Genomic DNA, 20,651 nt, shown 5'->3' with positions numbered 1-20,651 from the left:
CTCAAACAGCCCGACTGGCTCCTAGCTGGCTCTGCGGGTGGCTGACCAGACACCCCTCTGCCTCTCTTATTCAGGCTCAAAAGCCATGACCTAACAGTCACAGTCAAAAACCCTGCATTTACTCCAACACGTGGGATTCACAGGGAATGGTCTGATACACCTCAGGATTATACAGATGTGCCCCGCACATCCATGGCAATGATTACTACTGACCCACCATGAGGAGACTCGCCCAGGGGCTGCGTCAAGTCCTGCGGGCTCAAGCTGAAGCACCGTGGAAGGGGATGCTGCTCTGGGACTTCCAGATAAAGATACACACGTGAGGTCATCAGGACCAGGGCCTAAGCTGTTCTCAGTGGGGGGCCGGAGAGGGGGCCAGGCAGGACAAAACCCAAGGCCAGGTTCTGAGGGAGAGGGGGCACTGTGGGCAGCAGGGTGGGAGGCCTCATGACTCTGGCCCATGAGGAGTATGCTCCCAACCCCAACAGGGACCTTTGGCAGCTGGCTGCTGTCCTCCCGATGGAGACTGAACAGAGCCCCGAAGGGGCTGACAGTGCCTCTCACCGGGGGTGGTGGCAGGCTGTGGGTGGGGGTGGGTGGAATTCCTGCAGCCAGCTCCCTGTGGGCCAGCCTCTCTCAAGGGTCAGAAGTGCAGGACTTTAGTCCCTAGGAGAGAAGCCTCACTCAGAGTTGTCTATGTCTGTGTGTTGTCCTCACTTGATGATTAACTCCCAGGCACCTGTGTCCCTTCAAAACAAATGGTCGTGACAAAAATGCTTCTTTTCCAAATTCACTGGTCACGGGTCATCACATGACCCTTCCAAAGTGAAGAGGCCTGGCAGGGCTGTGTCCCCATGTGTGCAGGGAGAGAGGAAGACAAGAAGCAACTGAACACCTGCTGCTGCTAAGTCGCTTCAGTCCTGTCCGACTCTGTGCGACCCCATAGACAGCAGCCCACCAGGCTCCTCCAACCTTGGGATCCTCCAGGCAAGAACACTGGAGTGGGTTGCCATTTCCTTCTCCAATGCATGAAAGTGAAAAGTGAAAGTGAAGTTGCTCAGTCATGTCCGACTCCTAGAGACCCCACGGACTGCAGCCTACCAGGCTCCTCCGTCCATGGGATTTTCCAGGCAAGAGTACTGGAGTGGGGTGCCATTGCCTTCTCTGACTGAACACCTGACATCTCTCCAATTCCACACTGCCTACCAGATGCTCAACAAAGAGCAGCAGTTAGAACTTATAATGACAAAATCTCCTGTTTTGGGGAAGACAGTCTGAGCAGGTCACATGGGTCTTGAAATTCTCAACCATTTCCAAGTGTCCACTGACTATGTGGCAGGTGCCATGTATGTAGCCAGAATCACATCTTCTGTTCCTGTTGTTCTCTGGCACTCAGCAGGGAGAGCTGCCCTTCAGCCCCCTGCACCCGCCCGCACACCAGACTGCAGTGACCTCACCACCTCCTGAGGCCGGAACTCGCTCCTGTCATTTGATGCCAGGCACAGCCTTAACCTGTTGAGTCTCTGCTGCCTCCACACTTCTGAACCCACCTGAAGCCAGGGACGCTGGTGGATGTTGCATCATTTTTTTTTTTTTAATATCACAGCAAAAGAGACACAGATGTATGGATGCTGCATCTTTTCTGGCTAGTACTTATTTCTTTTGTCATTTGGATCTCAGACTCTGAGTCTCAGATAAATTAAAAAAGCAGTCAAAATCACTGCTCTGTGCGTTTTCCTCTTAGAGGTTATGTTATTCAACCTGGGTGTATGTGTGTGTTTGAGGGGTGCGGAGCTGTGTCTTTCCCACCTGGGAATCAAAGTTCCCAGGATCCAGTCACCCAGCAGGATTTCTCCACTTAGCAGCTTCTCTTCACTCATTTCATCCCTCTGATATCTAGAGCATGGGCACAAGTGGCCAAAATAAAGTCCAGATGACCAAATAAATGGTCATTTCAATATACTTGGTAATCTGCTTTCCCAGGACAGAGAGTAGAGGGCCAGCCCAGGGAATACTGGGCCATACTTCAAAGCAACATTTGCTCTTCTCCAGGATTCTGAGCAGATGGTGGGGCAGTGGTAAAAACACCTCCTTTGCCCCTGTGGTCGACAGCAGTGCAACAACAGTCAGGACCCCTTCCTTCCTGCCCGAGAAAGAGATCTCTGTGTTTTATCCAAGATGCAAAAGGATACCTCACAGCAATGATCTGTTTCAGACTTTCCCGTCACCCCCAAGACACACTGTCTGCAAGTCTGAAGGATGCCACCATGCAGCCTCATCACAATCACCTCCCACAGAAGGAACCCAGCTTCCCAAAGCCCCAGAACGCCCTGGCTCAGACATTGACATTGCAGCGTTCCTCTAGGAGCCCGAGAGCCTCGCCCTGTGTTGCCTGGTTTAGTGTGACTAGGGACTTATCTCCACCTTCTTCGTGTTGCTACGGCTCCTAGATCATCGCTCAAGGTGTGGGGGTGTCCGGCTTCTCCCAGTGTCCCCACTGCTAACCCAGCCTTTCATGGAGCAGTGGCTCCATAAAGGTCTTTGGAATACACGAGCCGGTGAGCAGGGGGCTCAATTCATTATCCGCTAATTCCTTAAATAACCCAGGCAAATCCAAATGAACAAGACATTATTTAGTTTTTGAAAATGACACACGAGAAGGACAGAACCATGAATTCACTACAATTACTTTTATCATCTCTTCCATCATCAGTATTACTGCCAAGTAAGCTCACTTTTCCAAAACAGTTCTAATTCCCATTCCATTGCATCCTGTTCAGGACCACAAAATACCATGGAAGAGTCTCCAATCTCTTTTACAAAACAGCAAAACTCTTGCTCACAATCTGGGTAAGCGCAAATGCACTGTGATCAGCATCATTCACGAAGCTGAGACACTGAAGTTTATTTAGCATTCTATGAAAACAATCAAAGTTTGAAAATTTTCTAAGGAGAACTGGGAATCTCCATGTCATCATACAGAAAGCAAATGCAATGAAGCTATACACTGGTTCCCCAAACTGCCCCAGGCCCTCACTTCTGAGAAGGCTGACCGCTCCCTCTTCAATCTCAGAGCGAAGGGTCACCTGGATGCTGCTCTGGCTCAGTCCGCCTCATCGTCCTCCCTTGCAGCCTCTGCAGACTGCAGTGGGAAGGCCCTCAAAGCCCTTTGTTTGACCCTGAGCAGAAATGCCATGATTTCCCACTTGCTGGTCTCCGCATAAGCCCGGGGACCCCACAGGAACTCATAGCGAGCAGGGTGGCTGTAAGGCACCTGCCGGTACTCCAGGTACCCCTCCTGCACCCACACGTGGGTCAGAAGCGTCCTGGGCTCCCCAAAGATGCAGTGCACACTCCCAGCATACACACCCAATCTGCTGAGTGCTCCCCAGACCTTCTCCTCAGGGGCACGGTCTCCATTGCGCATGATCAGGTTGAGGACCAGCACCAGGAGGCCGGCCTTGGGGATGCTCTGCCCACTGCTCAGCATTGCGTTGCAGCTGAGGCCCAGGATGGAGACCATGATGTAGATGTGCTCCCTGGGGTCCACCTCCTTCACTTCCACGCCAAAGACCAGCTGCAGGCACTGCGAGGCTTGGCTGAAGACCACCGGGAAGTACTCCTGGTTATCCCTGAGGACCTTATTCAGCATTTCCGCCTGGGAGGTCGGCTCCTTGGCTCGATACTTGAGGAGCAGGAACTTCATTAGGCTAGCTATCATCTCATTCAGCGCTTCCTGGGGTAAGGACTCCCCAGTGCCTAAGGAGGACACTGTGGGGAGGAGGCCGAGGCAGATGCAGCCACCCCTGCCTCAGCCCCCAAGAGCTGCGCATTCACCGGGCCCTGGGCCTCGCCAGGGTCCTGAAAATCTTCCTCGGGCTTGCTCAGCTCACTCATCTCGACCACGAGCGTGATGCCTGGGATCAAACCACAGACAGGAGTCAGCCAGGGTGACAGATGGGGACCACGGGCCAGGCTGGGGGAGAGAGGGGCTGTGAACGGCCTCAGCTGAGCACCACACCCTGGGCGGACTGACACAGGCAACTTACAGGTCTCCTCTTGAGGGGTGCTCTCACACCTCACAGGGGCAAGCCTCCGGGGCAGCCAGTCCCCTGGCTACCGGAAGGAGGAAGTGAGGTGGCTCCGCAGGGTACAGTCAGCACAGTCCAAGATTTCTGAGGCTGACAAGGTGAGGGATTAGGCCCTTGGGTGGTCCCTTCTGTTCTGGGGTGGGGAGCCCCCAGTGCACATTCAGGGTACCCTCCTTACCTTGACTCTGGGTACTGCCTGCACCTTCTCTGCCCTCTGACCTCAGGGCACGAGCCTCAGTCCTCTGCCTTCCCCTCCTGGTTCCTGCAGCTCCTGTGAGAAAAAGGGAGGGGGCAGCTCGGGGGTATCCTGTGGCACAGCCCTGAGCCTTCTGTGACAGTACGAGGGGTGGACTCTGTGAGGTCCCCCCCAGTTGTGTGGTGGGAGGTCCCCTCAGGGCTCCCTTGTAGTGCTCACCTTGCCCCTGGCACCACCTGGTCCCTCCCCTCTGGGGGCCTGCATGGAAATTCAGAACCAGATCCCAGCCTCAACAGAAAGCGCTGAGGGGCTCCACATGCTGCCGAAACTGCCCAGGGCTTCCTGTGGGTCCTAGGCTGGGGACATGCTCGGTCCTCAGCTCCTCCTCACGTCCTGCCTGGCCTCCCAGCACTGACCACAGGGGCGGGGGTCTGCTTAGTCCTCCCCCGGGTTTGGGGAGTTCAGCCTCTGCCGACCTGAAGCCTCTGCCCTCCGCCCAAATAAACCTCACCTCCCGGGGTCCCTAAGCCAGAAGTCAAGAAACTGCTCACCCCGCTCTAGGGCCTCCAAGAGTCCCCACAAGGGCTAGGATCCCTGCCTCCCTGTTGGGGTCTTTCCGCTTCAGTCCACCCTCGCATGCAGCCTGGCCCTCAGGCAGGACCGGCGATTGTCCCGTCCGCCATTTTGAGACCCTGCCACTTTCACAAGATCCCCAGTCTCTCTCAGACCAGCATGTAAGAAAGGCAGACAGACAGAATGTGCTCCCAGGGCCGACTACAGGGGCGGAGATCTGTGGGGATCCGTCGCTCCTCATGCAGGGTCCCCTCAGTCCTCCTTCAGGCACCTCACCTGCCTCCGGCCGGGACCTGGGATTCTCGCCTCGCCCCAGCTGAAGCCCCGCCCCTTATACCAGGGCCCCAGTCTCTCCAAGACCCGGATGTCAGGAAGTCAGACCATGCCTGCTGCGCTCATCCGACCCCACAGTTGCCCTGGACTGACAGCAGAGATGAGCCTCTCTGAGGTACCCTCTGATTGGGGTTCAGGGTCCTCTAGTTCCTCCTCAGGGTCCTCAACCTGACACCCCACCGGACCTGGGAATCGGACCACCTAAGGCCCCGCCCCCAAATGCAAGGTCCCCAGTCTGAGATCCCGACTGACCGACTCAGGAAGTCAGCCCCCTACCACGTCTCCAGTCTGAGATCGGATATGAGGAAGTGAAACCACGCACTGTGGGCTCATCCTACCCCAGGGCCGCCAAGGACCAACAGCAGCTACAGGCTTCTCTGAGGTCTCCTCTGATTGGGGTCCAGAGTCCGCTCAGTCCTCCCTCAGGGTCCTCAACTTGAAACTCTGGACGAGCTGGGCTTCTTCCCTCTGCTCACCCGAGGCCACGCCCCCTTTCCCAGGTCCCCAGTTTCTCTGAGACCTGGATGTCAGGAAATGCAGCATGTGCTCATCCACCCTCTGTGTTCCCTGAGCCTTGATGTGAGGGTCCCGCCTCGGGTCAACACTAGGGGCATCCCTGGATCTGCCAGGGCTCAAGATGAGGTCCCTGAGGGATGATAAAAGGTAACCCCACTGATCCCTGCCCCTGCTGTCAGCCCTGGGCCACCCTGGTGGTGGGATGAGCACTTGGCAGCCTGTTCTGACTTCCGCATCTGCATCTCAGAGACATCAGGCAACTGTTAGAAGGGGCAGGGCCTCAGATGGGAAGAGGGGGAAATCTTAGTTCTTTTGAGGGTCAAGGTGAAGACACTAAGGGAAGACTGAGAGGACGCTGGACCCCAGAGCAGAGTGGGGTCTGGGAGGACATAGGGCAGATGAACCATGGTGCATTTCCTGACATCCGGGTGTCAGAGAGACTGGGGACCTGACATAACGGATGGGGCACGAGTGGGGAGAGGAGAGAATCGAAAGCCCTTACACAGAGACAGGTTGAGGTCCCTGAGGGATGACTGAAGGGACCCCAAGTGAAGACTCTAGGGACCCCAAGGTAAGACTGATGGAACCCCACAGATCTCAGCCCCTGTTATCGGCCCTGGGAGCCCTTGGGGTGAGAAGAGCACACTAGGTCTGTCCTCTCTTCCTGAGTTCCGGGTCTGTGAGTGTGGGGACCAGGTGTGAGGAGCAGGGACCTCTTCCCACCTTTCCTAGTGGGGAGACGCCAGAGCCTAGGTCCTACCGGAAGTCAAGGTGAACACCCTGAGTGAGGACTGAGGGTAGTCAGATCTCAGACCAGAGGGAACCTTGGTAGTCCCCAGGCAGGACAACTTCATGCCGCATTGCCTGACATCCCTGTCAGAGAGACGGGTGAAAGCAGCAGAGCCTCCCGATTGCAGACAGCACACTTGCAGATCTTGCCTGGAGTACAGGCTCCATGTGAAGAGGGACCGTGAGACAGTTAGACCCCAACAGGGAGGGACTTGGCCCTTGCAGGAGGGTCTTGGAGGGCCCAGAGCAGGGTGGTGAGCAGGGTGAGCAGCTTCTTGACATCTGGCCTAGGGACCTCGTGAGGTGAGGTTTTTCGGGTGGAGTGAGGATGTCTTCAGGTTAGCAGAGGCTGGACACACCAATCCCGATGGAGGACTAAGCAGACCCCTGCCTCTGTGGTCAGTGCTGGGAGGCCAGGCAGGACGTGAGGAGGAGTTGAGGACCGAGCATCTCCCCAGCCTAGGACCCGTGGGATTCCCTGGGCAGGTGCGGCCTCTTGTGGGGCCCCTCAGCACTTTTTGTTCAGGCTAGGGTCTTGTTCTGAGTTTCCTTGCAGGTCCCCAGAGGGTAGGGATCAGGTTGTACCAGGGGAAAGGTGAGCACTGCAAGGGAGCCCTGAGGGGACCTCCCGCCACACAAAACTGAGGGGACCTCACAGAGTCCACCCCTCGTACTGTCACAGAAGGCTCAGGACTGTGCCACAGGATACCCCCGAGCTGTGTCCTCCCTTTCTCTCACAGGAGCTGCAGGAACCAGGATGTGAAAGCAGAGGTCTGAGGCCCGTGTCCTGAGGTCAGAGAGCAGAGGTGGTCCAGGCAGTACCCGGAGTCAAGGTGAGGAGGGTGCCCTGAGTGTACACCAGGGGCTCCCCATCCCAGAACAGAGGGGACCCCACATGGGCCTAGTCCCACCACATTGTCAGCCTGGGAAGTCTTGGACTGTGCTGACTGCACCCTGGGGAGACACCTCACTTCCTTCTTCAGGTAGCCAGGGGACTGGATGCCCCGGAGGCTTGCGCCTGTGAAGTCTGAGAACACCTTTCAAGAGGAGATGCATAAGTGGCCTGTGGCCGCCCAGGGTGTGGTTTTCAGCTGAGGCTGTTCACAGCCCCTCTCTCCACCATCCAGGCCTGTGGTCCCCATATGTCCCCATCTGCCCCCCGCACCCCTCCACGGCCTCCCTCCTGCCTCAGGCTGTGGTTTGATCCCAGGCATCGCGCTCATGGTCGACATGAGTGAGCTGAGCAAGCTGGAGGAAGAACTTAGGACCCAGGCCCAGGGCCCATTGGAGGCGCAGCTCTTGGGCCTGAGGCAGGGGAGACTGCAATTGCCCCCCCCCAACAGTCTCTGGCCTTGCCCCCAGTAGCTCTGAATGAGATGCTGGCTAACCTGATTAAGTTCCTGCTGCTCATGCATCCAGCCAAGGAGCTGACCTCCCAGGTGGAAATGCTAAAGAAGGTCCTCAGGGATAACCAGGAGCATTTTCTGGTGGTCTTCAGCCAAGCCTCACAGTGCCTGCAGCTGGTCTGTGGTGTGGAGGTGAAGGAGGTGGAACCCAGGGAGCACGTCTACATCATGGTCCCCACCGTGGGCCTCACCTATGATATGATGCTGAACAGTGGGCAGGGCCTGCCCAAGGCCGGCCTCCCAGTACTGGTCCTAAGCCTAATCACGTGGAATGGAGACCGTGCCCCTGAGGAGAAGGTCAGGGGAGCACTCAGCAGGATGGGGGGGGTGTTGAGAGTGAGCACTGCAACTTTGGGGAGCCCAGGGAGCTGCTTACCCACATGTGGGTGCAGGAGGGGTGCCTGGCATACCGGCAAGTGCCTGAAAGCCACCCTGCCTGCTCTGAGTTCCTGTGGGGTCCCCAGGCCTATGCGGAGACCAGCAAGTGGGACGTCACGGCATTTCTGCTCAGGGTCAAACAAAGGGCTTTGAGTGCCTTCCCACCCCTGTCTACGTAGCCTGCAAGGGAGGAGGATGAGGCGGGCTGAGCCAGAGCAGCATCCAGGTGATCCTTCCCTCTGTGATTGAAGAGGGAGAGGTCAGCCTTCTCAGACGTGCTGGCCCAGGCCAGTTGGGGAAACTGGTGTATAGCATCTTTGGGTCCCTGTTCTCTATGATGACATGGAGATTCATCTGTTTTCCTTAGAGAACTTTCAAACTTTGATTGTTTTCTTTTTTTTTTTTTCCATGATTGTTTTCATAGAAGCCTAAATAAACTTCAGTGTCTTACGTTAGTGAATGATGTTGATCACAGTGTGTTTGAACTTACCCAGGTCAAGAACAAGAGCTTCGCTGTTTTGTAAAAGAGATTGGAGACTCTTCCATTGTGTTTTGTGGTCCCGAACAGGATGCAATGGAATTGGAATTAGAACTGTTTTGGAAAAGTGAGTTTACTTAGCAGTAATATAGATGGGGGAAGAATTAGATGATAAAAGTAATTGTAGTGAATTCATGGTTCTGTCCTTTTGTGTCATTTTCAAAAACTAAATTATCTCTGTTTATTTGGATTTGCCTGGGTCACTTTAGGAAGTAGCAGATAATGAATTGAGCCCCCTGCTCACTGGCTCGTCTATTCCAAAGACCTTTTTGGAGCCTCTGCTCTGCGAAATGCTGTGTTAGCAGTGGGGACACTAGGAGAAGCAGGACACCTCCACACCTAGAGCGACGGTCTAGGAGCTGCAGTCACATGAGGAAGGTGGAAAGACATCCCATAGTCGCAATGAACAGTGCAACACAGGGCGGGGTGGTGGGGTTACGGGAGGAGTGTTGGAGTGTCAGTGCCTGAGCCAGGGTGGTTTGGGGCTTGGGAAAGCTGGGTTCTTTCTCTGGGAGGTGACTGTGTTGAGGCTGGGTGGTGGCAGCCCTCAGACTTGCAGACAGTGTGTCTTGGGGGTGACGGGAAATTCTGAAGTGGATCGTTGCTGTGAGGTGTCCTTTTGCATCTTGGATAAAGCCCAGAGAGATCTCTTTCTTGGGCAGGAAGGAAGGGGCCCTGGCTCTCGTCACATTGCTCTTGATCACAGGGGCAAATGAGGTGTTTTCACACCCCATGCTGCTGCTACTGCTGCTAAGTCACTTCAGTCGTGTGTGACTCTGTGCGACCCCATAGACAGCAGCCCACCAGGCTCCCCTGTCCCTGGGATTCTCCAGGCAAGAACACTAGAGTGGGTTGCCATTTCCTTCTGCAGTGGGTGAAAGTGAAAAGTGAAAGTGAAGTCGCTCAGTCGTATCCGACTCTTAGTGACCCCATGGACTGCAGCCTGCCAGGCTCCTCCATCCATGGGATTTTCCAGGCAAGAGTACTGGAGTGGGGTGCCATTGCCTTCTCCATCATACCCCATATCTGCTAGGAATTCTGCAGAACTTGGTCACACTCCCTTGAAGTGGTGCCCAAGAAATCCATGAAACTACTCTCTTTTTCCTGGACCAAGGGATCCGGATCATAAAGTGTTAATTAGCTTTGAATTATCTTGATTGTATTTGGCCATCATAATCAATGAATCGACCTCTGTTGGGGCTGCAATGAAGGAAAATAACGGTTTGGATGGAAGACCGGCTGAGGCAGAGGCAAAGACTGGTTCTTGCTTCTATTTCCAGCTTGGGTTCTATTTCCAGCTTGGGTCCTGCTGGAACACTCCTTCACACCCAGGTTTAACAGGTCCTCTAACTGGAAATGGGGCTTAACAAGTAGCTAAAATGATGAAGAATCTGCTTGCACTGTGGGAGACCTGGGTTCGATTGCTGGGTCAGGAAGATTGCCTAGAGAAGGGCATGGCAACCCACTCCAGTATTCCTGCCTGGAGAATTCCATGGACAGAGGAGACTGGCAGGCTACAGTCCACGGAACTGCAAAGAGTCAGACATGACTGAGTGACAAACACTATAGTCCACTATGGTCTAAGTAGAAAAGTTTCTTAGTTTTATTTATGAAACGTCCAGTTTGGCTGATTAGCTATTCCACATCCTCTTGAGGGTCATATTCTCTGACATGCCTGGACCACAAAGCAGCCAACCCCATCCCACAGTGGAGAGTGGAGGAGTGTCTGGGGGCAGCGATGTGCGAGATTCCTGTCGTGTCATCACAGTGCCAACGGCCGCCAGGCCCTGCGAGCTCTGTACTGTCCCTCAGGCCCATCCTGCAACCCAGCATACGGGGCTCCTCACACCTGCTCACCTCCCAGATGAAGAACTCAGGCCATGGGGCTTGGCCATCTTCCCAAGACCACCTGCTAGTGAGGGCCAGCGTGGGCTTAGAGCCCTGGTCTCAATTCCTCTGGAGCCCCTGCCCTCCCCGCCCAGCCCAGGCTGTGCCCCATCCTTCCGACACCTCACGCCTTCCTCTTAGTGCTACACGATGTCTCTGAGGCGACAAAAAGCAGGCTGGCGAAGGAAGGGGACAAGGCGAATCAGAAGCACTGTGGGCTGCTCTGTGCTTTGCTGAGAACTGACTCTGGGGCCAGTGTCTCTGTGCAGTCCCAGCACCTCCCGAGTGAGGGCAGCACCCTGTCCTTGGTGCTGCCATGGGGCCTCCTGCCCAAGTGAATGTGCCAGGCTGACCAGCTTCTCACTGAGCAGGAGGGAGGAGGGCCTGACTGTATGGTCCCAGTACCCACCGGGATAAGGCTCCTATAGGAGCCTCCTCCGATATGGGAGGGAAGGTAACACAGGCAGACCCCCGAGGCTCCAGGTCTCTCCAGCTGCAGTGAGGGAGGGGAGCAGCTGCAGGGCCTCTGCTCTGGGGACACCAGGGTGGGGATGCCAAGCGCAGGGGCAGGAGAGCTAGGCTGAGAAGGGCAGGCCTTTGACATCATGAGAGCTTGGTGTGTGCACAATACATGTGTCCCGAGCACCAGCTGACGAAGACTCCTCAGTGCCACATGAACCCACTGCCAGGCCCCAGGTGGTGCCTGGAGGATGGGAACCAGAAAACGCAGCTCCCTCAGGACCCAGGGGGTGAGGCGGGGCCCCGAGTGGGGTTGGGTGGTGGCAGGAAATGCCACCTAGCCAAGCTGCCCACAGATACCAGTCTCCGGTCCCCTTCAGAGGAGCCACCAGCGGTCTCCAACAATCACAGCCTCCAGGGTCATGTTCCAGTCAGATGAACCGACCTGAAGGAATGCCTTGTCAGCCTGTTTAGGAGTGCAAAGGCAAGAGAGCAAGCCGAAGTCGAGGCCTGCAAGCTCCATTCTGGCCACCAGTCCTCAGGCCAAAATTCCTGGGAGAGCCTCTTACACAGCCTCTTAGCTCTCCCCTTGCACACACCAGGCTGTGCCCCTCACACAGGGCAAATGACCCTGCTGAGTGGCAGAACTAAGGGGACACCATCTCTAGGGGGACAGTGCCCTAGGGTCCTCACACGTGGGCCTTTCCAAGGTGCTGGTCTGTCCCCTACATGGGATTTTGAAGAACAGTGGCCCGCAAAGGTCAGAGAACACACATCTCCAAACCCAGTGCCCTATCGTCCGTGTGCTGTGAAGACAGGTGACTCTCACTTGGGTTTCATCCAGTCCCACACCCAGACTCTCATCCATTTTCAAATACAGGTAGACGGGGGCATCCTTTGGTCACATCTAGCTCAACAACTGAGAACTCTCCCTGGGGGTGAGTGTGTATAAAGGAGACTCCTTGAGAAGTACCTAACCTGTGAGCCAACAAAATCATTCAATGTACCAGCCATCTGGGTAAGGGAGAACAGGTCCACAGTGGTGGTGGGGGCAGGGGCAGGGGCAGGGGTGGAGAAGATCAGAGCTGGCCTCGGAGAGGACCACTGAAATGCTTGTTTTCAACAGAACAATCTGTACCTTGAGCCCCTAGTCAAGTCCTTCAAAGGGCAAGTACCCATGGGACATGCAAGTTGGACATGGGAGGCCAGGACTGGGGATAGCAGAAGTCAAACCACCCCAGTCTCGAAAGGAAACAGGACTTCGAGTCAGCCTCCAGGGAGTCTAAATCCAAGTCTGAGACTCTGGGAAGGGGGCAGGGAAAGCACACACCCAGGTGTTCCCAAGGTGAGCCATGAGAGCAGTCTTTATAGGAAGAAATGGAAACTGAAGGCAACAACCTGTAATGTTCAGTGGGATGACGTTTGGGGGTGGGCAGAACTCAGGAGGCTGCGAGTTCAGCAGAGCACCTGGCTGTGCCCTCTTACACGGCATCGTGTGGAGTCTGTGTCTCGTGTGGAGTCCGTGTCCATGTCTCATTCTCCACAGTCAAGTGGAACGTGAGGTCGCTCCCACTGTGCTCAAGCACAGCCCTATTCTGGGGAGGGCTTGACCTGGGGGGTGCTGAGGACAGGACAACAGGACTCTGACTTTGGGGCCATCTGAGCAGGACCTACCTACCAGCAGCACCAGTTGGAAGAGACCAAAGCCAGAAGAGGGGCAAGGAGACCGGGATGGGGGTTGGGGGTTGGGGTGGGACCAACAACTCAGCTAGGCCATCCAGCCCACTACGGACCCGGTCTTCTGGGAGGAACAGTCGCCAGGAGCCCATCTGACCCCTGGGGTCTCTCTCGGTGGAAGCTGAGCCAGGACTCACCAGGGCCTGGCCCTTTAGCAGAAGCCAGCCACAGGCCTGCCCATTGCTAAGGAGGGAGGTGGAGCCAGGGGCACGTTTGTCAACCCATCCAGGGCCTGGCCCCCTGAAACAAGGTGCCTGGCAGCAGATGAGAGCTTTTGCAGGCAACCTGAAACATGTTTTTCTGTACTTTCAGACAAGAAACAAGCTGGGGATCCCATCCCTGTCTACATCCCCCCTCCCCCACACTGGGTGCAGGGCTGCCTCACCACATCAGCTCTGTGACATCATGAAACAATTAAGGGAGCTGACCACTTAATTGGCTGCCAGATTCTAGAACCTCTAGAGAGTATTTTTGTCCCCCCCCCCCCACCCCTGGTCTGAGGCCCTTCTGCCCTGAGCATTCACTGCTTGGATAGAGAATGCTCCTGAGCTAGAGTGGCTCCATGGCTAGTTGGAGTTCCAACGAGGCACACAGCCCTGCTGGCCCCATCAACTGATGGGGAGCCCACAGCAGGAGATACCCCCCCATTCTTTCCCAATGAAAATGTGTATTCAGGGGAGGTTTTGGCAAAGCAGGGTGACCAACCCAAGAGCCAAGATCCGGGCTCCCAAGACAACCCACCCCCCCACAGGGCCCAAACCCAGAAACAGCCAACAAGGAAGAGAACAACACCATCCTCAGGCTGTCCTTCCCCAGGAAGCTCTGGATGATCGTGGAGGATGTGGCCTTCACCTCTGTGCACTGGAAAAACAAGGGAGACACAGTGGTCATCAAGGCAGATCTCTTCCAGACAGAGGTCCTCCAGGGCAGAGGTGTGGACAGGATCTTTGAGACAGACAGCATCCAGGGTTTTATCTGTGAACTGAACCTGTATGAGTTCAGTAAAATCCATCCTTCAGGTAGCTCTGTGGGGAAAAAGAGGATGATGGTAAAGAAGAAAGCCCTTCCAGGGAGACTAGACTAGATGACCCGAGTGCGGGACGGCTTTCATTTCCCAGGAGAACTGTTTTCTCATGAGAGGGTGGTTAAGGAAAGAGAAGAAAGCAGGGCCTTTCGTGTTCCACAAATCCCCTTAGACAGGATCCACATGGGTGACTCCAGATCCTGAGAGGCCACTTGATGTCAGGGACCACCAGCAACACCTCACGCGAGGCCAACCCCAGGGGAGCTCTAGGGAGCACACTCGCTAGGGCCTCATAACCTGCCAGGAATGAAAAGACCTTGTCTCCCTCCTTAGGGAAGGCCAGGACTGTGGTGGGGAGGAGGGCAGCGAGGAATGGCTATTCTCCTCCACAATGGCTAAAGTAATCCATGTCCTTTCAGATCTATCACAGCTCCAACTTTCAAAGAGACAAGCCTCTCTTCCTGCAGAACATCCAGACAAAAGGCAACCCCATAAAAACTGCTCAGCCCACCACTGGCACAACAATGACTCCAAAGAGAAAGAAGTGAGCGTTGACGACCAGACACTCTCCTTGATTCCATCACAACGAGTCCACCCAAGAGGCTGACAAGAAGGCCCAGAAGGGAGCCCCAACTGCTCATGGAACCCACGGCCGGCACTCTTTTGTGTTCTGTGGCCTCTGGTTTATGGGCAGTGTAGTCACGCAGGCCGGGGCAAACCATCTTCCCAGAGAACAGGGCAGCCCCAGTGGAGAGGGTACGTCCAGCAATGCCACGTTAGGATCGACAGGCTTGGTCTCCTTGCTGTCCAAGGAACTTTCAAGAGGTCCATGAATCAAGGCAAATTGGAAGTGGTCAAACAGGAGATGACAAGAGTGAACATCGACATTCTAGAAATCAGTGAAATAAAAAGGACTGGAATGGGTGAATTTAATTCAGATGACCATTATCTCTACTACTGTGGGCAGGAATCCCTTAGAAGAAATGGAGTAGCTGTCATAGTCAAAAAAAGAGTCTGAAATGCAGTACTTGGATGCAATCTCAAAGATAACAGAATGATCTCTGTTTGTTTCCAAGGCAAACCATTCAATATCATGGTAATCCAAGTCTATGCCCCAACCAGTAACGCTGAAGAAGCTGAAGATGAACAGTTCTATGAAGACCTATAAGACCTTCTAGAACTAACACCCCCAAAAGATGTCCCTTTCATTACAGGGGACTGGAATGCAAAAGCAAGAAGTCAAGAAATACCTGGAGTAACAGGCAAATTTGGCCTTGGATTGCAGAATGAAGCAGGGCAAAGACTAATAGAGTTCTGCCAAGAGAACGCACTGGTCATAGCAAACACCCTCTTCCAACAACACAGGAGAAGACTCTACACATGTACACCACCAGATGGTCAACACCAAAATCAGATTGGTTACATTCTTTGCAGCCAAAGATGGAGAAGTTCTATACAGTCAGCAAAAACAAGACTGGGAGCTGACTGTGGCTCAGATCATGAACTCTTTATTGCCAAATTCAGACTGATACTGAAGAAAGTGGAGAAAACCACTAGACCATTCAGGTATGACCTAAATCAAATCCCTTATGACTATACAGTGGAAGTGAGATATAGGTTTAAAGGACTAAATCTGATAGACAGAATGCCTGATAAACTATGGTTGGAGGTTCATGACACTGTACAGGAAACAGAAATCAAGACCATCCCCAAGAAAAAGAAATGCAAAAAAGCAAAATGGCTGTCTGAGGAGACCTTACAAATAGCTATGAAAAGAAGGGAAGCGAAAAGCCAAGGAGAAAAGGAAAGATGTATCCATTTGAATGCAGAGTTCCAAAGAATAGCAAGGAGAGATAAGAAAGCCTTCCTCAGTGATCAATGTAAAGAAATAGAGGAAAACAATAGAATGGGAAAGACTAGAGATCTCTTCAAGAAAATTAGAGATACCAAGGGAACATTTCATGCAAAGATGGGCTCGATAAAGGACAGAAACTGTAGGGACCTAACAGAAGCAGAAGATATTAAGAAGAGGTAGCAGGAATACACAAAAGAACCGTACAAAAAAGATCCTCACGGCCCAGATAATCACAATGGTGTGATCACTCACCTAGAGCCAGACATCTTTGAATGTGAAGTCAAGTGGGCTTTAGGAAGCATCAGTACGAACAAAGCTAGTGGAGGTGATGGAATTCAAGTTGAGCTTTTCGAATCCTGAAACATGATGCTGTGAAAGAGCTGCACTCAATATGTCAGCAAATTTGGAAAACTCAGCAGTGGCCACAGGAGTGGAAAAGGTCAGTTTTCATTCCAATCACAAAGAAAGACAATGCCAAAGAATGCTCAAACAGATGGTATTACTTCATTATTTTTCATGACTGAGTAGTATCCCTGTGTGTGTCGGGGGGTGGGTGTGTGTGCGTGTGTGCACCACATCTTCTTTATCCACTCATCTGTTGATGGATATTTAGGGTGCTTCCATTTCTTGTCTGTTGTAGATAGTGTTGCAATGAACATTGGGGTGTATGTATCTTTTCATATTAGAGTTTTTGTCTTTTCCAAGCATATATTCAGGAGTGGGATTGCTGGGTCATATGGTAGTTCCATTTGTTGTTGTTAAAGGACCTTCCACACTGTTCTTCATATTGACTGTTTCAGTTTATGTTTCCACCAATAGTGTACAAGGGTTCCTTTTTCTCTGCACACTCTCCAGCATTTATTCTTCATAGGTTTTATTGATGATGGCCTTTCTGACCAGTGTAAGGTGATAGTTCACTGGAGTTTTGGTTTGAATTTGTCTAATAATTAAGAATGTTGAGCATCTTTTCAAGTGCCTGTTAGCCATCTGTGTCATCTTTGGAGAAAGGGTCTTCTTTGGAGTATGGCTTTTGTGTAAGGGTCACACAGGCTGGGTAGCTCAAAGTGTGACCCATGTTGGCTCAGTAGACCAGGAGCCGAGGTCGAGGTGTCAGCTGATGTTGGCTATCATGTGGGCTGTGGGAAGAGTCAGTCCCATCTCTACCCCCTCACTTCCAGGGCATTGCTGACCATGGTGGGTGTGTCTGGGCTTGGAGAGCTCCACCTTCTTCTTCACCCAGAGTTCTCCTGTGTGCCTTTCTGTCTCTAAATGTGTCCTTCATATGGAGCCTGCGGTCCTGTTAGAGGAGGGTCCATCCTAATGAGCTCACTTGACCTCTGTCAGCTCTGTGAAGACCTTTTCTTTGTCTTTAATGTCACGCCAAGGTACTTGGGACTCAGACTCTAGCACCTGACTCTGAGGGGCATGATGTGTCTCCTCACACCCTACAAAGGCCCTGAGGTAGGAAGACACTGGAATGTTCCAAGTATGGAAGGATGATCTTCATGGCTACCAGGGGTGAATCTAGAGGGGAGGAGAGCAGGCCACCAGGGTAGGAGCCAGATCTCATGGGGCCTCACGGGCCTGTGGTAACTGTGGCTCTGCTGTTCTCAGGGAAGGGAAGGCCTGGACGGCCCTGGGATGGGTTCCTCTGGGACCTTGTCCCCGTCCTCACAGCCATGTGGAAACAGAGGCTCCCTTGGAGGTGCTGAGACCCTGCTGAGGTTCAGGCCTGAGGCTCTGCTCCTCGGCCTCCAATTCCCTCCAGTAAACAGGGACCCCCCCGCCTCCAGGTAAAAGAAAAGAAATGAGATTGGAGGTGTGTGTGGTCAGGTCCCCTGAAGTCATGGGCTATCTCTCTATCTCCCAGCATCTCCTCAGTCATGGAACGAGGTGACAGTAACCTAGCGGATTATTTGAGGTTTGAGTTCTGTGACCCCTGTGTGGTGCCGTCCCAGGCCCTGATGATGACATGGAGTGCATCCATTGCAGTAGTTCCTGTAGTTCCTGCTCTCCTTTGTTCTTTCTCAAGGCTCTGGGCAAGGGCCAGGGCATCAGCTGACAGTGGCGTCTGGGGTGTGGGAAGGGCTGGGAGGGAGGTGGCTCCCAAAGGCATGCAGAAGACACCTGGCAGGGCCGTCTGAGCTTCAGGGCAGCCCCAGGGCCAAGGCCAGATTGGTTAGCACGGAACTGCCCTCAGCAGCCCTGGGCTGAGATGGGGGATCTGTAGAGCATTGGCAGGGGTGGGGTTGGGAGCTGAGGGGTAGGGTGGTGGCCTGGGGTGGGGGAAGCCAAGCCCAAGACAGTGCCTGTCTCTGCTTGGAGAGGACCAGAGCCTAGCCTCTGGGCTGTGAAGCCAGGGGCTTGCCCTCCCTCCTCAGTGCTCCCCATGTGTCTGGGCCCTCTGTCTTGGAAGTCACCACGTGACTCTCTCCCACTGTCCTGCCCTCCTTCCTGACCTCCCCACAGCATCCATGTGATGAATGTGTCCTCTAGATTGCCATCCACCTGTCAGCAGACCATGTGGAGATGGATGGAAGGAGTCAGACCTCTCTGACAGCACCTGCCCCCATTCTGTGTCAGCAGGCTTGAAAGATGCTCAGGCATGTGAGGCTGAGGTCCGGCCCAGTGCTGAGGTCCAGCCCAGGGCTGTGAGCTTGGAGGCTGCTGTGTCAGGCTCCTGACCTTTGTGATTCTGTGTTTCCACAGCCACAGGAGGCCCGGGGAGCCCTGTGAGATGAAGTTTAACTGTCTGTCCTTCCAACAGCCTTTTTCAGGTTTCATCTTAAAGAGTGTCAAGACCCTGAAGATGTGGTGGTGGCCCATGCTATGTGGACCCGGCACTGTACCCTGGCCATCCACATGGCACACTGGGACTGGGAGGACGTGGCCTGGCAGGAGCTGCTAGAGCAGAGGCTAAGGATGGGCCCCACCTAGATCCAGGCCTGCTGTGTGATGGGGACAAGTTCAGCTGCAGAGTGATTGCAGGCAAGTGTCACCCTGCCCTGCGCTGCCTACACAGCCCTGGGTGCTGCCTTGGATCTCAGCTGGGTTGTGCTCGTTTGTTTTCTGTTGAACTGGTTGGTGGGGGGTGGGGGGATGAGGGTTCTTCAGAGGGACAGCAAGGGTCCCTGGGCTGGGAGATGGTGGCCAAGGCGCCTGACCACCACTCTGTGCCTCAGTCCCCATTTGTGCTCTGAGGCAGAGGTGCATCCAGGTCTGCACATGGCACTTGTCTCTGTGTGTGTGTCCACACGTGTGTGTGTGTGTGTGTGTGTGTGTGTGTGTGTGTGTGTGTGTGTCTGGCAGAGACCATGAGAGGCAGGAAAGCACCCAGCCAGGGTTCCACACCCCCACTGCCTGCAACTGGGCTTGAGCAAGTCCCCTGACTCCCCAGGGATAGGCCCCACAGCAACACCTGTCTTCTGGCAAAATGTTTGGGGACCTGATGTCCACAGGCTCCCTGCTTGGGCCCTTCTGCTCTGCCCCTGTGGCCTGCAGTGGGCAGACTGAGACCTGCCTGTGGCCTGGTGCTATTCCTGGAGCACCAGGCCTCTCCCTTTCATTTTGCTCCCTCCCTCGCTTGGCCTTGCCCTGAATTCCCTTAAGACTCTTGAGAGTCCCTTGGACTGCAAGGAGATCCAACCAGTCCATTCTGAAGATCAGCCCTGGGATTTCCTTGGAAGGAATGATGCTAAAGCTGAAACTCCAGTACTTTGGCCACCTCATGCGAAGAGTTGACTCATTGGAAAAGACTCTAATGCTGGGAGGGACTGGTGGCAGGAGGAGAAGGGACGACAGAGGATGAGATGGCTGGATGGCATCACTGACTCGATGGACGCGAGTCTGAGTGAACTCCGGGAGATGGTGATGGACAGGGAGGCCTGGCGTGCTGCAATTCATGTGGTCACAGATTCGGACACGACTGAGCAACTGAACTGAACTGAACTGAACTGAAGGTGAGCCATCCTGAATTGCTCAGCCAGAGGACCCAATTCACCTCACATCCCCTTCATGATACAGTCTTCATCTCTAGGAGGTGCGACTTTGAATCACCTTGTTCGCTTTCTGTGTCCTGTCTTTGCACTCAGGTCTTGCGGACAGCGGGGACACTTTCTTGCACCCAGAAAACCTAGGTCCCGATGAGGTGGAGGAGCTGGAGATTCAAGCCCTTCTACCCGACCTGCAATAGAAGTACCTGACAGTGCTCGTCAACCCTAGCTGGCTGTTGCAGCCCTTCCCAGCAAGGGGTGGGAAGGACATCTTCCAGGTGGACATCCCCGAGCATCTGATCCCCTTTGGGCAGGAGGCCTGTCCAGACTGGGCTCTCAAAAGGAAGGTGACTGAGAGATCAGCACATGGTGACACCATGCCCTGGACATGCGATTCTGTCTGAATCTGCCCCACCCTGTGGTGCCTACTTGGTGCAGGGCCGGGTGCAGGGACTCCCCTCATAAGGTGCTGTTCTGGACTCAGCAAGGGTCTCCACGACTTTGACCTTTACAAAATGATGGTGTTGCCACTCGCATTGGCTCTGCTGTGTCTGGGTGCTTGGGAAAATGTGTTGTTAGGAAACCTGTTAGTGTTTTCTCCTCTTTGTTCTGGTCCAAACTCCCTGATGTTGGAACAGTGTCCACGGGGTGATGAGAGAAGGCTGGGGGCAGGGCTGAGCGTAAGCATCCAGTGAGGCCTCCAGCTGGTAGAGAGTCCCCAGGCCCAGAAACAGGCCTTGGTGTGTCCTTGCAGGTGACCCTTGTCCTGCTGTAAACTGTTGCTTTGCTCACAAGGCCTGCATGTTGGACACACTGCCTGTCCGCATCATGTCCAAACACAGGCTCGTCAATACAGCTGTGAGGGCAGAGCAAAAAG

General features: G+C 54.2%; 4 pseudogenes; 3 read left to right on the top strand and 1 right to left on the bottom strand.

Moving 5' to 3' along the window:
* Positions 1–2,618: 2,618 nt before the first annotated feature.
* LOC101112298 (melanoma-associated antigen 10-like) lies at positions 2,619–5,164 on the bottom strand (annotated as a pseudogene).
* Positions 5,165–7,728: 2,564 nt separating this feature from the next.
* On the top strand, positions 7,729–8,491 carry LOC101110658 (melanoma-associated antigen 10-like; annotated as a pseudogene).
* A 2,847-nt stretch (positions 8,492–11,338) lies between these two features.
* Positions 11,339–18,518, top strand: LOC101116810 (heat shock transcription factor, X-linked member 3-like; annotated as a pseudogene).
* A 1-nt stretch (position 18,519) lies between these two features.
* LOC106992002 (protein EOLA1-like) overlaps positions 18,520–20,651 on the top strand; it is a 28,896-nt pseudogene continuing 26,764 nt past the window's right edge.

The sequence above is a fragment of the Ovis aries genome, chromosome X (genome assembly GCF_016772045.2).
Source record: "Ovis aries strain OAR_USU_Benz2616 breed Rambouillet chromosome X, ARS-UI_Ramb_v3.0, whole genome shotgun sequence".
Lineage (NCBI taxonomy): Eukaryota > Metazoa > Chordata > Mammalia > Artiodactyla > Bovidae > Ovis > Ovis aries.
This window is presented reverse-complemented; position numbering and strand designations above follow the sequence as displayed.